The 14,744-nt window shown below is 38.8% G+C and overlaps 1 protein-coding gene across 1 annotated transcript in view; it reads right to left on the bottom strand.

Moving 5' to 3' along the window:
- SLC2A9 (solute carrier family 2 member 9) overlaps positions 1-14,744 on the bottom strand; it is a 198,903-nt gene that overhangs the window by 132,210 nt on the left and 51,949 nt on the right.

Below are 14,744 nucleotides of genomic sequence, written 5' to 3' on the forward strand. Positions count from 1 at the left end.
GGCCTGAATGAAGTCCGGAGAGTTCTAAGTCAAAAAGTTCACAGAAAACAGGTGCTTTCACACACTTAGGGTCTGGATGAGAAAAATATGAGGCTGAAAAGGACTGTTTTGCTCAAATTCCTATACCAGAATCTAAGCTTTGGGGACAGCCCTCTTGCCTCCCCCATCAACAAGTCAGGACGTTGGTCCTACCGCAGAGAGATTATGGGCTGCAAAACCAGGAAGCTCAAGTCCCACTGCCTGCTGCAGACATTCGGAGTAATTATCACCCCCCTCAGAGACTGAGCTTTTCGTCTGCAAAACAGAAATTTCATAACATCTTTTCTAAGTACTGCCACATGAAATAAATGCTGTGATGACTGACATCAATTTGGCACCAGTTCCAGGCACTGTTGCAAGTACTGAACATATATTCTCTTTCTTAAGCCTTACAAAATCCCCACGAAACAGGTACCATTGTTAATGCTATTGTATAGGTAAGAAATTAGACTCAGAAAGGTTAGCAACTTGCCCAAAGTCCCACAGCAAGTATGTGTGTGAGAGGTGTGGGGAGTTGGGATGCAGACCCAGGCAGTCGGGCACGAGGGCCCAGGTGCCCACTACGCAGCCCTGCAGAGACTGTTTTGGGCCTTTCCCTTTGAAGCTCATTTCTCTCTGATAGAATCACACATTATCACCCTTTTTTAATTTCATGGGAAATTTTTCTGTATTTTATGGATTAACCATAATTATTGTGATATAATAAAAATCGTTTTGTAATTTTGGATCTGTTTTTTACCATTGTAAAATGGTAACTGCTAACAAAGAGCGGCCATCCTTAAGTAAACATGGAATATTAACAAAAGGTGATCACAAACCGACCACAGAATAAACTATCATATGTTCCCCAAAGAAGAAACTTATGGATTACCTTTCTTTATGCAATCAAACAAAACTGGCAATGAATGACGATAACAAAATCCCATCTACAAAATCCCAAAACCCCAATTGAAATCATTGTTCTAAATAATTAATCTGCATTCATTTCTGTGTTGTTTATGGTACCTGTTTTTACACTTGATTCTTAAAATCATTTCAGTTTTTAAATGGTATAAATTTACATAGTTGTATGCTAACAAAGTTGAAAGTTTCCATGAAATAAGTGTCTTTATTGAAAAGACAGATATTAATAACATCGACTCAAAAGAAAATAAAAATAGATTTTTCAGAAAGTAAATAAAAGATATTCAAAGCATTTTTTCCCCAAAAGACTCCAGGGTGGGATGGTTTTACTAGTGAGATCTTTTAATACTTTGATTATCAACTAATGAAATGTGAGAAATTACATTTCTGTCTCTGCTGTGGTTATTTGTTACAGCATCAACAGGAAACCAATATACCTATAAGAAATTCTCATCCATTATTTTTGCCTATCAAATACCAAAGACTTGTTTAAATGCTTGTGGATGACAGGGGCAGAGTGAGACCAATGCCCTTGTGCACTGCCAGCAGGAATGGAAACTGAAGCAGATTATCTGAAAAAAAATTGCTCATATGTACAAAAGCCTTAAATAAATTTATACTCTTTAACCTGTTATTTCTATTTCTTGAAACACTAAACTACATGAATAATTACAGATTTGAATAATGATTAACATAGAAGATTATTCATCTCAAGTTTACAAATCACATTTTTCAGTAATAAACACACTGGAGGCTGGGTGCAGTGGCTCACACCTGTAATCCCAGCACTTTGATTATCAACTCAGCTGAGGTGGGTGGATCACCTGAGGTCAGGAGTTCGAGACCAGCCTGGCCAATATGGTGAAACTCTGTCTCTACTAAAAATACAAAAATTAGCCAGGTGTGGTGGCGCACGCTTGTAGTCCCAGCTACTCAAGAGGCTGAGGCAGGAGAGAATTGCTAGAACCTGGGAGGCGGAGGTAGCAGTGAGCCAAGGTCGCGCCACTACACTCCAGCCTTCGCAATGGAGTGAGACTGTGTCGCTAAATAAACAAACAAACGCTGGAAACAATCCAAATGTCCAGCAAATAAAAGAAAAATGAAACAAATTATAACTCATAAATAGAAACTAGTACAATTGTTAAACTATGGTGTAATGTAAGCATTGCTTTGGTCTTTTTTCCTACCCTTTTCCCATTTTTTCCTAAGCCATTCATTAAACCAAACAACCTTTCTCCTCTGTTGATTTTTGAGGTTTCCTTTTGCACACATTAAAATCACACATAGAAATTAATTTCTGCTTCTGGCCATCCCTTAGGGCCTTTGATCTTTCCATTCTTGTGCCCATGCTGCATTGTTTTAATTGTTGTCACTTTATTACATGTTTAATGTACTCACCAGTGTCCATTTTCAAAATGATGTCAGAAACATTCACTCGTTTATTCTCTTGTGGAACTTTAGAACTCTTTCCTCATTTTCCATCACAAACAAAAATGTCATTGAACTTTTGATTGAAATTGTATTAAATGAATACATTAGTTTGAATACAATTGACATTGTTTTTTAAAATTCATTATTATCATTATAAATTAGTAAAATTATCACAGCACATAATTTTAATGACTTGTTCACAATATCAGGTTGCAAAATAATCAGAATACAAAAAGTTATAAATGAATGAACCAAATTATGTGCTTCTTAAATTTTATAAAAGACTAAATATCATTGGGCCTATTAATATACATTAAAATTATGTTATGATAAAACATGTTTATAAAACTAAAAAATGGTTTCATCTATAAAATATTTGTATGTGATAGTTTAAAATTTATTTCTAGATTTTCACTAAAAATTAATATTAATAAGAGTTAAACATCCTGATATCTACATATAATTCTGTACAAAAAATGTACCAAAAAAGTAAGAACTGTTTTTAATTAAAAAAATTATAAGACAAAATATTTACTTCATTTAAAAATAATTTTGTTTAAATTAAAAGGTTATTAAAAGTTGTGTCAAAATACGGATTTAGAAAGAAAATATAAACAAAAAGAATCCAGTAAATAGGAGAAAGAGATATAAAGAAAGCTATGGGTATAAAGATATATTTTTGGTAAGAAAGATTTAAGAAAAGAAAATAACTTTATATTTAAAAACCTTGCCTGATAAATGTTTTTTCGTAAAATAAAGTGACTGGTTATTTAAAACTAAGAAAGTATAGAACAAAATAAAAGTTGTAAGCATGTCATGAAAGTCATGAAAGTCTGTGTAAGTTGTAAAAGGTCGGAAAAGGATAAATTTATAAAAGATATTTTGTATGTGATCAAGTTGACTATATTTTAAAGGGAATTATTTATAAGCCTTTCTAAGGTTTGAGTTTTGATATTAAAAATACACCAATACAAAACTAAAAATTTGGTCCCTTATGTTAAAGCAACAAAGTTTTCTTGAAGCAATGATCTGCTTTTAATAAAATTTACAAGAAGTTTTGATTTTTAATTCTAAAAATTTCTAGCCACTTTCTAAACTGTAACTTTTTTGTTTGTTTTATAGTCTCCATTTAATTTAACTAGTTTTTAGTTTAAAATGCTATCTTCTTCTTAAAAATGGTATCTTCATCTCTCAAGGTAGTTTTCCTCTAGAAGCTTCTCAGAGTCCTATCTCAGAAGTTCAACTTTTAAAGCGTGTCACAGCATAGGATGTGCAGTTCATACTACATTGCCTTCCGCTCTTTCACTTTCTTCCCTTGAGAAGGTACATCTTTTTGCTTGGCTGGAATGTTAACTTTCTCCTTCAACTTCTTCGTTAGCTCCTATAACTTTTTCCTCTGGTTCTAACAGCTATTGAGGCCTGACACTAAAAACGTTTGTCTCAAAGACCTAGAAAAGCAATGGTTTTTTTTTTTTCCAGTATAACCTGATTCTGTACTTAGCTTTTCTTAATGTGTCTAAACTGTTCCATGTAACCAGGGAATTTCCCATGCTTTTATTAAGAGCCATATATCCCCCTGCTCAAGGCAACACTTTTCTTGTTTATGTTCCACAGTGTAAAGTCACAGCCTTTGATACACATTCTGAATACATACAAACACTTTTTCATCAGGTTATCTGAACAGGCTTCCCATGAGGCAAACCAATCACACAGAAGGAGGTTTTTCTTTGCCTTTTTAGTAGCTGGCCTAAGAAACAAATGTTTTCTATTTTATCAAGATAATTTCCTGTGTTGCCTTTACTAAATTTTTTTATTACTTTAAAAAATGGAGACTTTAAGGGTTGAAGTTTTTTTAATATCTATATAACTTTCTGTATTGCTTTTACAATCTATAATTATCACTCTAATTAAATAAATGACTATCACATAGTGCCCTGTGATCCTGTTTTGATCAGGTATTTTAAACCTTTTGGCATCTTTAATAGACTTCCCCAGCATCAAAACGCTAAATTAAATCTTTTTGATATAAAGTTAACTTAGAGATTTTCCAATCAGGCCCTTAGAAAGACTCAAAGGACTTCTCTCTCATCTTGTAGAGATATTAAATAATTGGGCTTATTTGGTAAATTATATGGGAAATAGCAAATGCTAAGTGATACTAGATCTTCTTTCAGTTACATTTTTGGATATGTTATTGGTATAAATATTCTAAAATGGTAATAAAACTCTTAAAATCTTCTATGTGTTATCAGTCATAATTTTGGTTATTATATTGTATGCCACAAAATAACTAAATTTCCTTGTAAATTTCTGGTAATGGGGAACTTCCATCCTATTTTCAACTATGGTTGTTTTAAATTTTTGTCATTTACAGTTATTTTGAATTTTTCTCTAAAGGTATCTGCAATTAGATTCATTACAAAAAGACTTTGACAAGTACTCTTAAATACAAGTTTCAAATAACTTTAAGATCAATGTGGTTTTTTTTATCCCCCAAGATGGCAGATTAGAGGCATTGTTAGTATGCCTCTTATATTAGTCCATTTTCATGCTGCTGATAAAGACATACCTGAGACTGGGTAATTTACAAAGAAAAAGAGGTTTAATAGACTCACAGTTCCCCATGGCTGGGGAGGCTTCACAATCATGGCAGAAGATGAAGCCACGTCTTACATGGCGGCAGGCAAGAGAGAGCATGTGCAGGGGAACTCTCCTTTGTAAAACCATCAGATCTCATGAGACTTATTCACTATCATGAGAACAGTATGGGAAAATCCTGCCCCCATGATTCAATTATTTGCCACTGGGTCCCTCCCACAACACATGGGAATTATGGGAGCTACAATTCAAGATGAGATCTGGGCGGAGACGAAGCCAAACCATATCACCTCTCATACTTGGAAAGACAAAATAGTGTGTAGAGACTCGTGTTATAATTTTTTTCCCAAGAAACACCACAGGCATTTAACCAGAAAACTGAAAGAAACCACAGACTCTTTGAAAGAACTGGGGGCAGCAGCCTACACCACAAGCCAGGTGGAAAACTGTGAGTCCCCAGAGTGTGACAGCAGGAGAGACTGCCTCTGTGATACACACTCCCACTAGGGAACCTGATAATATAGGCCAGGGGGGAAGGCCTTGGCCCCACCCAGCACTGGAGCTGAGTGGTGGGGAGTGTTGAGAAGGAGCAGCATTGAACATGCTTTGTGTGCACTCCTAGACTTCAGTGGGGATGGCGGGAAGCCATTCCTAATTCTACTTCACAGGGAGCCTGGCAGAAGTCAGCCAGCTAACTCAGGCCACAGTCACAGGTTGAGAGAAGGTCTCAACTGTGATTCATGACACAATCTTAAGTGGGGATGAACTCCCTTGGCCAGAACTAGGGAGCAAGCTGGACACTGCTGCTTTAGGGTGGGCCAGGAGGGGCATGGCCTGAAAGCCACAGCTTCTGTCTGGATGGGGAAAGTTTATAGCCTGCAGCAGTTTTGAGTTCTCAGTGCAGGGTTCCTGGAACCCAGCTAGCTGCGTTAAACAAACAAAAAGGGTCTATGTTGTTGCTAATACTGCATGCTATACTTGGATAAATTCCCCTAGAAGAGTTAAGACTCAAATACACAAAATTAAAAAAAAAAAAAAAAAAAGCAAAACAAAAAACTGCAGGTTACAACAAGTTTCACCTAATTCCTCATGGTCATTTAATTAATTAAATTTATTTAACTGGCTGCCTTTAAACCTAAGTTCATGGATCACAACTACTATATAAGCTCAGATTATCATGTTACTATTAATTTTACTTTGTATTTTTCTTTTAAACCCTGTACCTGTTACTTGTTAAGTTTCTACAGAACAATTCTTCACAGAATAATGCTGGCCCAACACTTTGAGATAATAGTAAATGCCTACAGAATAGACAAAAACTTAAACTTAACACTTGATTTTAGGTAGATGTAGCCTGAGAACCACTCCCTCCAAACGCTGTTGTTAGTCAAATGTAGCTAAAAGAGTTTAGACCCTAACTCCAATGACGCCCTGCAATGTGAGACCAACAAACAACGTGAGACAGGTCTATCCCAGCTGTCTCGCCTAGGGATCATCAAAACCTCACTACAGCCAGGCGTGGTGGCTCACACCTATAATCCCAGCACTTTGGGAGGCCGAGGCGGGCGAATCACCTGAGGTTGGGAGTTCGAGACCACCCTGACCAACATGGAGAAACCTCATCTCTACTAAAACTACAAAATTAGCCATGTGTGGTGGCACATGCCTGTAATCCCAGCTGCTCAAGAGGCTGAGGCAGAAGAATTGCTTGGACCCAGGAGGCGGAGGTTGTGGTGAGTTGGAGATCACGCCATTGCACTCCAGCCTGGGCAACAAGAGCGAAACTCTGTCTCAGGAAAAAAAAAAAAAAAAAAAAAAAAAAATCTAACTACAAAATGGTTAACCAGTGATATTTTTTAAAATCTTGATCAAAAAAAGGAAACGTGAAAGTTGGCAGAATAAAAATAAAGTCACCTGTGTTAAAAAGCAAAAATAAAAGCAAACCCCTGAAAAATGAAGCTAGGGAAGGTCATGAAAGGAAGATTCTCATATACAAATGCCTGCTGACAAAAACTATCACAAAAGACTCTGCAAAAACCTTGCACAAAGGCCACTACAACCTTACATAAGAAAATACTGCTGCGAGAACACCTGCCTAGCAACTGACTGTCCAGCCTTGGACTGATGCCACCCTTGTTATTGATACATCTATTCAAAGATAACTCAAAAACAATTATGTAATTTTTCTCATTTTTTTCTTTAAAAACCTTTGTCTTCTTTTACCTCCCTGAATATGCACATGGTTTACTATGGCACACCTACGCCAATTGCAATGCCTAGTCCTGAATAAACATCGTTTTCTTTCAGAAAGTATCCCTCTTTGCTTGTTATTTAGATTGAAAAAATTTACAACCATTAGAACATTTCTTTCCTTGAGGGGAAAGAAAAGTGGGAGCTCAAAGTTAATCATTTTATCTGAAATAAATGTTCTTCTGAGCGTATAAAATCATTCCTTTATGGCCTCACATCATTCTTAATCTCTCTTCTCATACTTTTGCCTATGGTTTTCATCTAAGTCTATTTCTTCTTTACCTTTGCAAGAGAAATAGCTAATTGATTTGTTTTAAAAAAATATATCATTTGGAGTCACATAAATGTTCAATCACGACAGTTGTTTTATTATGTATCTTTGATTAAATTCATGGAACCAGCATTAATTCCTACATTTATTTCCCTTTCTTGCCTTCTGGCAGCCTATTCTAAAAGCCACCTTCATCTACCACAGGCTCAGCCATAAAGCAAGCCTCAGTAGATTCAAAAGAATTAAACTCATACCAACCATACTCTCAGACCACAGTGGACTAAAATTAGAAATCAATGCCAAGAAGATCTCTCAAAACCACACAATTACATGGAAAATAAATGACCTGCTCCTGAATGACTTTTGGGTAAACAATGAAATTAAAGCAGAGATCAAAAAATTATTTGAAATAAGTGAAAGCATACCAAAATCTCTGAGATGCAGCAAAAGCAATGGTAAGGAGAATGTTTAGAGTGTTAAATGCCTACCTCAAAATGTTAGAAAGATCTCATATTAATAATCTAACACCACTCCTAGAGGAAGTAGAAAAACTAACTCCAAAGTTAGCAAAAGAAAAGAAACAGCTATAAAATCAGAGCAGAAATGAACAAAATTGAGACCCAAAATCCATACAAAGAATCAACAAAACCAAAAGTTTGCTATTTGAAAGGATAAACAAGATTAATGGAGCAGTAGCTAGATTAAAAAAGAAAAAAAGAGAGAAGACCCAAATAGGCACAATCAGAAAAGACAAAGCTGACATTACAACTGATTCCACAGAAATAGAAAAGATCTTCAGAGACTATTATGAACACTTATAGACACACAAACTAGGAAATCTAGAGGAAATGAGTAAGTTCCTGGAAACACACAATTTCCAAAGATTCAATTAGGAAGAAATTGAAACCCTGAACAGACCAGTATCAAGATCTGAAATTGAAAGAGTAATAAAAAACCTACCAGCCAATAAAAGCCCTGACAGCCAAGTTCTATTAGATGTATGAGGAAGAGCTGGTACCAATCCTGCTGAAACTATTCCAAAAAATTGAGGAGAGACTCCTCTCTAACTTGTTCTATGAAATCAGCATAACACAAATACCAAAACCTGGCAAAGATACAATAAAAACAGAAAACCACAGACCAATGTCCCTGATGAACATATATGAAAAAATCCTTAACAAAATTACCGGCAAACTGAATCCGGTAGTACATCAAAAACTTAATTCACCATGATCAAGTAGCCTTCCTTCCTGGGATGCAAGGTCAGTTCAACATATGCAAATCAATATAGGTGATTCACCACAATAGATGCAGAAAAAGGTTTTGATAACAACAAGCCTTAATGATAAAACCTCTCAAGAAACTAAGCATTAAACAAACATACCTCAAAATAATGAGAGCCAACTACGACAAACCTGCAGCCAACATCACACTGAACAGGCAAAAGCTGGAAGCATTCCTCTTGAGAACTGAAACAAGACAAGGTGCCCACTCTCACCACTCCTATTCAGCATAGCAATAAAGTTCTAGCCAGAGCAATCAGGCAAGACAAAGAAATAAAAGGCATTCAAATAGGAAAAGAAGTCAAACTATCTCTCTTCTTCGCTGATGATCTAGAAAAGGCTCCACCAAAAGTCTCCTGGAACTGACAGGGGATTTCAGGAAAGTTTCAGGATACAAAATCAATGTACAAAAATCAGTAGTATTTCCATACACCAATAATGTTCAAGCTGAGAGCCAAATCAAGCATGCAATCCCATTTATAATAGCTGCAAAAATAAATAAATAAAGGAAATAATCTAATCAAGGAGGTGAAAGATTTGTATAAAGAGAACTACAAAACATTGCTGAAAGAAATCACAGATGACACAAATGGAAAAACATTCCATGTTCATGGATTAGAAGAATCAATATTATTAAAATAGCGATACTGCCCAAAGCAATCTACAGATTCAACACTATTTCTATGAAGCTACCAATATCGTTTTCCACCAAACTAGAACAAAATTCTAAAATTCATATAAAACCAAAAAGAGCCCAAATAGCCAAAGCCATCCTAAGCAAAAAGAAAAAAGCCAGAGGCATCATATTATCTGACCTCAAACCATACTATGAATCTACAGTAGCCAAAACAGCATGGTACTGGTACAAAAACAGACACATAGACAAATGAAACAGAACGGAGAAGACAGAAGTAAAGTCGTACACCTACAGCCATCTGATCTTCGGCAAAGTTAACAGAAATAAGCAATGGGGAAAGGAATTCCTATTCAATAAATGGTGCTGGGATAGTTGGTTCGCTGTATGCAGAAGAATGTAACTGGACTCCTACCTTTTACCATATACAAAAATTAACTCAAGATGGATTAAAGATTTAAATGAAAGACCTCAAACTTAAAGAATCCTACTAGAAAACCTAGGAAATATCATTCTGGACATTGACCTTGGGAAAGAAAATTGCAGAAGAAATTGCAACAAAAACAAAAATTGACAAGTGGAATCTAATTAAACTGAAGAGCTTCTGTAGAGCTCTTCAATTCAAGAAACTATCAACGGAGTAAACAGACAACCTATGGAATGGGACAAAATAATTGTAAACTATCATCTGACTAAGGGCTAAAATCCATAATCTATAAGGAATTTAAACAATCGAAGAAGCAAAAAACAAATAACCCCATTAAAAAATGGGTAAAGGACATGAACAGACACTTCTCAAAAGAAGGCATACAAGTGGCCCACAAACATATTAAAACATGCTCAACATCACTAATCATCAGAGAGATGCCAATCCAAACCACAATGAGATACCATCTCATACCAGTCAGAAGGGCTATGATTAAAAAGTCAGAAAACAACAGATGCTAATGAGGCTGCAAAGAAAAGGAAACACTTATGCCCTGTTGGTGGGAATGTAAATTAGTTCAGTCACTATGGAAAACAATATGGAAATTTCTCAAAGAACTTACAACAGAACTACCATTTGACCCAGCAATCCCATTATTGGGTATATATCCAAAAGAAAATAAATTATTCTACTAAAAAGAGTGATGCACTCGTATGTTCGTGGCACCACTATTCGCAATAGCAAAGACACGAAATCAACTTAAGTGCCCATCGATGGTGGACTTGATAAAGAAAATGTGATACACATACATCATAGAATACTATGCAGCTATGAGAAGAAGCAAAATCATGTTGTTTGCAGCAACATGGATGGAGCTGGAGGCCATTATCCTAAGTGAAATAACACAGGAACAGAAAACCAAACACTACATGTTCTCACTTATAAGTGGGAATTAAACAATGGGTACTCATGTACATAAAGATGGCAACACTAGACACTGGAGACAGTGGGACAGATGGAGGGGAGGAATAGAGGGGACAAAAGTTGGAAAACTATTGGATAGTATGTTCAGTACTTGTGTGATGGGATAAATTATACCCCAAACTTCAGTATCTCTCAATATACCCAGGAAACAAGTGTGCACATGTACTCTCTTAATTTAAAATAAAAGTTGAAGTCATAAAATAAATAAAATAGCTACCTTCTTGCTAACCTCCTTCACCCTCTGTGTTTCAAAGCAATTGCCTGCATTGAAGCCCAGTTTTTCTCTCTCTTTTTTCAAAGCTTGGTTGTCTCAGTCTTTGAAGATAAATGAGAAATATGATTAAAATACTGAAAATGAAATTCTGATGCTTAGTGAAATAACTGTGAATTTCACTTGGCTGGAACACTGCAAATCCCCAGAGACATGAATAAAAAAATCCCATTTGATGTTCTTTCCTAGACCAGAAGCCCTAGATCCACATTCCCAGAGCACAAATTTGAAAACAAAAGGATATTTACAGGGTTCCTCACCCATCTTCCTGGCCAGGGCCAAGACTGTCTGGAAACGCCCATCTGATGGGAAGAGACAGCCTATAGGGACCAATGGTACAACTTCTGGTTGGCTCGAGGCCAGAAGGTGGGCGTGGGCAGCTGTGCCCCTTGGCTGCCATCATGTTCATGAGCCCTGTTGTCCCTGGGAGAGAGTGTCCCAGCCTCAGAATCTAGGTACCCAGGTTCTCGAATCAGCTCTTCCTTCCAGTTGCTATGTGACATGCACAGTTCACGTCAGTGAACTTGTCACCCTGTCCCCTGCAGAGCTGCTCCTCCTCCTTCACAGCTCCCTGTCTTAGCATCTGGTACCACTATTCTGTCTGGCTGATGTGCCAGACGCCTGGGAGTTATTCTCGACTCTTCTCTGGCACACCACATCCCATCACCACTAGCCTCACTCAACCTCATCCGCCTCTCTCCATCCACACTGCCATTACTCTGACCCAACTCATAACTGGACCAGTCAACCCCTTCAGTCCTGGCTGGGATCCAATTCTTTCTCCATGCTGCAGCCCAAAAGCCTTCTTGAAGCACTTGTCATGTCCTCAATCATGTCCCATTGCTTTGGGGTACAAACAAGCCTTCACAGGTACACACTGCCCATCAAGGTGTGTGAAAGGTGGTCCTAAGGCTGGACCCAGGCCACAGGAGGTAGGTTTTTTGTTTTTTAAAGGTCAGTTTCCAATATTTACAAATTATGAAATATGACAAATCCGGATTTGTAATATCTCTTGAAACTCAGAAAATCTGTCATCTCTAGGCCAGTGTCTGTGATGGAAACAGTAGGGGCTGCCCTTGTCCCCCAGGCAGCCACAGGTCCAGGGAACCCCTCACCTTGCCCATCCTTCCCTGTGCTCATTTACAGCATAGGTGTGGCCCTCCTGCCCACAGATCTGCCTGACCAGTGCCCTCTCCCTCTCCCTTTCCCTCTCCCCCTTCTCCTCCCTCTCCCTCTCACTCTCCCCCTCCCTCTCCCTCTCCCTTTCTCTCTCCCCGTCCCCCTCCTTCTCTCTCTCCCTCTCCCTCTCCCTTTCCCTCTCCCTCTCCCTCTCCCTCTCTCTCTCCCCCTCCCCCTCCTTCTCTCTCTCCCTCTCCCTCTCCCTGCTCCTGTCATCTGAGTTTTTCTGCCTCTGAACAAATGCCAGGGCCTTCCCCCATACTCTTACCTCTGCTGGAACGCCCCACCCCCATTTTCTCTCTCTTCGTACAGTCCCACCCAGATAAATCCTACTTGTCCTCAAGCCATGAGTTTAGATGTCACTGCTGCAGGGAAACCACCCCCGATGCCCTACCAGAGGTCAGTGCCTATTTTCCTATCACCTGTGGCCACTGGTCAATCACTCTCCTGTGAGCTCCCAAGGGCAGGGCTAGCCTGATGACCTGACCACTCTACCACCAGCAGCCAACCCAATACCTGGCACACAAGAGGAGCTTTCTAAACATTTGTTGAATGACTGGATAAACTTGATGCCTCTGGGTTATTGTGCATACAAGTAAGATGCCATCAACTGGCAGGACAAGACGCGGAAGCAAACGGAAATCAGTGTGGGAGAGGTACAGGTGCACGGTGTCCTGGAATATGCTGAACAGTCACTATTTGACAGCGATGTTTTCCCAGAGGAAGTCAAGCTTCAGTGGGGCTTGGGAATTTGGGACTTGCAACCATGCCTCCTACTGAAGACGACACTGGTTAGAGAGGTGAGTTGACCTGCCCAAGGTCACACAGTCCTTGCAGTCTGAGCAACATTAAGATGTGGGCTGTGCCTGACATGCTCAAAGCTGCAGCTCCAGCATCAACTCAATGTTTAACAAATGTGGTGAATGAATAAATAAAGGATGAAGACAGAGGTTGAAGAAAGACCTCAAGGACTCAAGCAGCAGAAAGAACTTGGTATTGATTTATAAACAAAGAGGAATTTGGAAATGATCCCCAAAGAGAAAAGCTTAGCTCTACTGAGGCAAATATTTATTTGCTTTTTTACTCCTAAAGGACAATAGCACTCTTCATTAACTTTTAAATGTATTTTTGTTTAGGGAGCTGAGGCTGTTATCTTGTTTTTAATTGTCAACACGAGGTGGTTATTTTGAGAATTTTAATATATCTTTAAAAACAAAAAGCAAAAGAGTCTCTTTAGTTTGGAACCTCACTTAGGTAGAGAGACTGTTTCTAACACATGCAATTAATTATAGAAATCGTCATGCATACGACAACTGCAGATGTAAAATGTGAGTTGTTTCTGTTTTTGCAAAAGAAGAAACTAAAGTTATAGCCATAATAACCCAGAATGGTAATAATAAAAGATCAGAAGCAGATGCCTCTGAGGTGACCTCGACTGGCTGAAATATAAAAAGTCACTTTTAATACCACAGAAAAGTACACTTAAGAATGGTCAAAATGGTAAATTTTATGTGGATTTTACTACAATAAAAAATGTTCAAAACATTGAAAATTTGTTTGAAAAATGTAATGCAATGATTCCTCCACTTATAAAACCTTCCACTGAATGTGAAAGGAGCTGGCCGTAGAGTCAGTGAGGCTCAGCAGCTGGGACAGAAAGGACCCCGTGGGCAGAACTAGCCCCTTCTCTCCAGAGCTCGCACATTCCCAGAAACACCAGTGTGATCCGTCCTTGGCTGTATGAGACACTCCCCATACGTGGCTTTGAAAGTACACAGACCCAGGTTCTGGTTTCAGCACCAATATGTCCTTGTTCATGAGAGCTCTGTCCCTTACCTCTCTCTGCTTGCGTCCAAGGCTGCAAATCTGAGCTACTCACAAAGTAGCTGTCAGGATTTGAGCAGCATAACAAACGAGCCTTTTATATAACTGCTCTAGGACTTGCGAATTCGTTATGTTTGCCCCCTGCTGCTAGAATTCAGCTCCACAGGGAGCTGTTTGTCTGTTTGTGCACTGTTCATACCTAGAACAGTCTGGCATGCAGTGGGCATTCGACCATCATTAGTGGTTTAATCTCTGCCCACCCTCCTGCCCTGCCTGTGTGAGTGGGAAGGGAGCGCCCCTGCATACCTGTAAGGCATCCCTTGGGAGGAATCCTAGCAAGTCCAGTGGCCTCTGCTTCCACCATGGTCTTGAACACACCCATTCCTCTTTATCCCCATGTCCACCACCTCAGTCGCAGCTGCATCCTTCCCTTACCATGTGTACCAATAGCAGCAGCCCTCTGCCTCTCTCCTCCCCACCCTTCCCACTCTAGTCTACACTCACCGCCTCCACCCCAGAGCCACCTTCTAACACTGATCTGGCCATGTCACCCTCCAGCTCCAGTGCCGCCCAGGGCTTCCTATTCCCCCAGGGCGAAGTCTGTGGTGGCTCAGTGAACAGACCTTCATCTCTCACCCTCCCCATGCTTG

Source organism: Macaca mulatta, chromosome 5, assembly GCF_049350105.2.
Source record: "Macaca mulatta isolate MMU2019108-1 chromosome 5, T2T-MMU8v2.0, whole genome shotgun sequence".
In the NCBI taxonomy this organism is placed as follows: Eukaryota; Metazoa; Chordata; class Mammalia; order Primates; family Cercopithecidae; genus Macaca; species Macaca mulatta.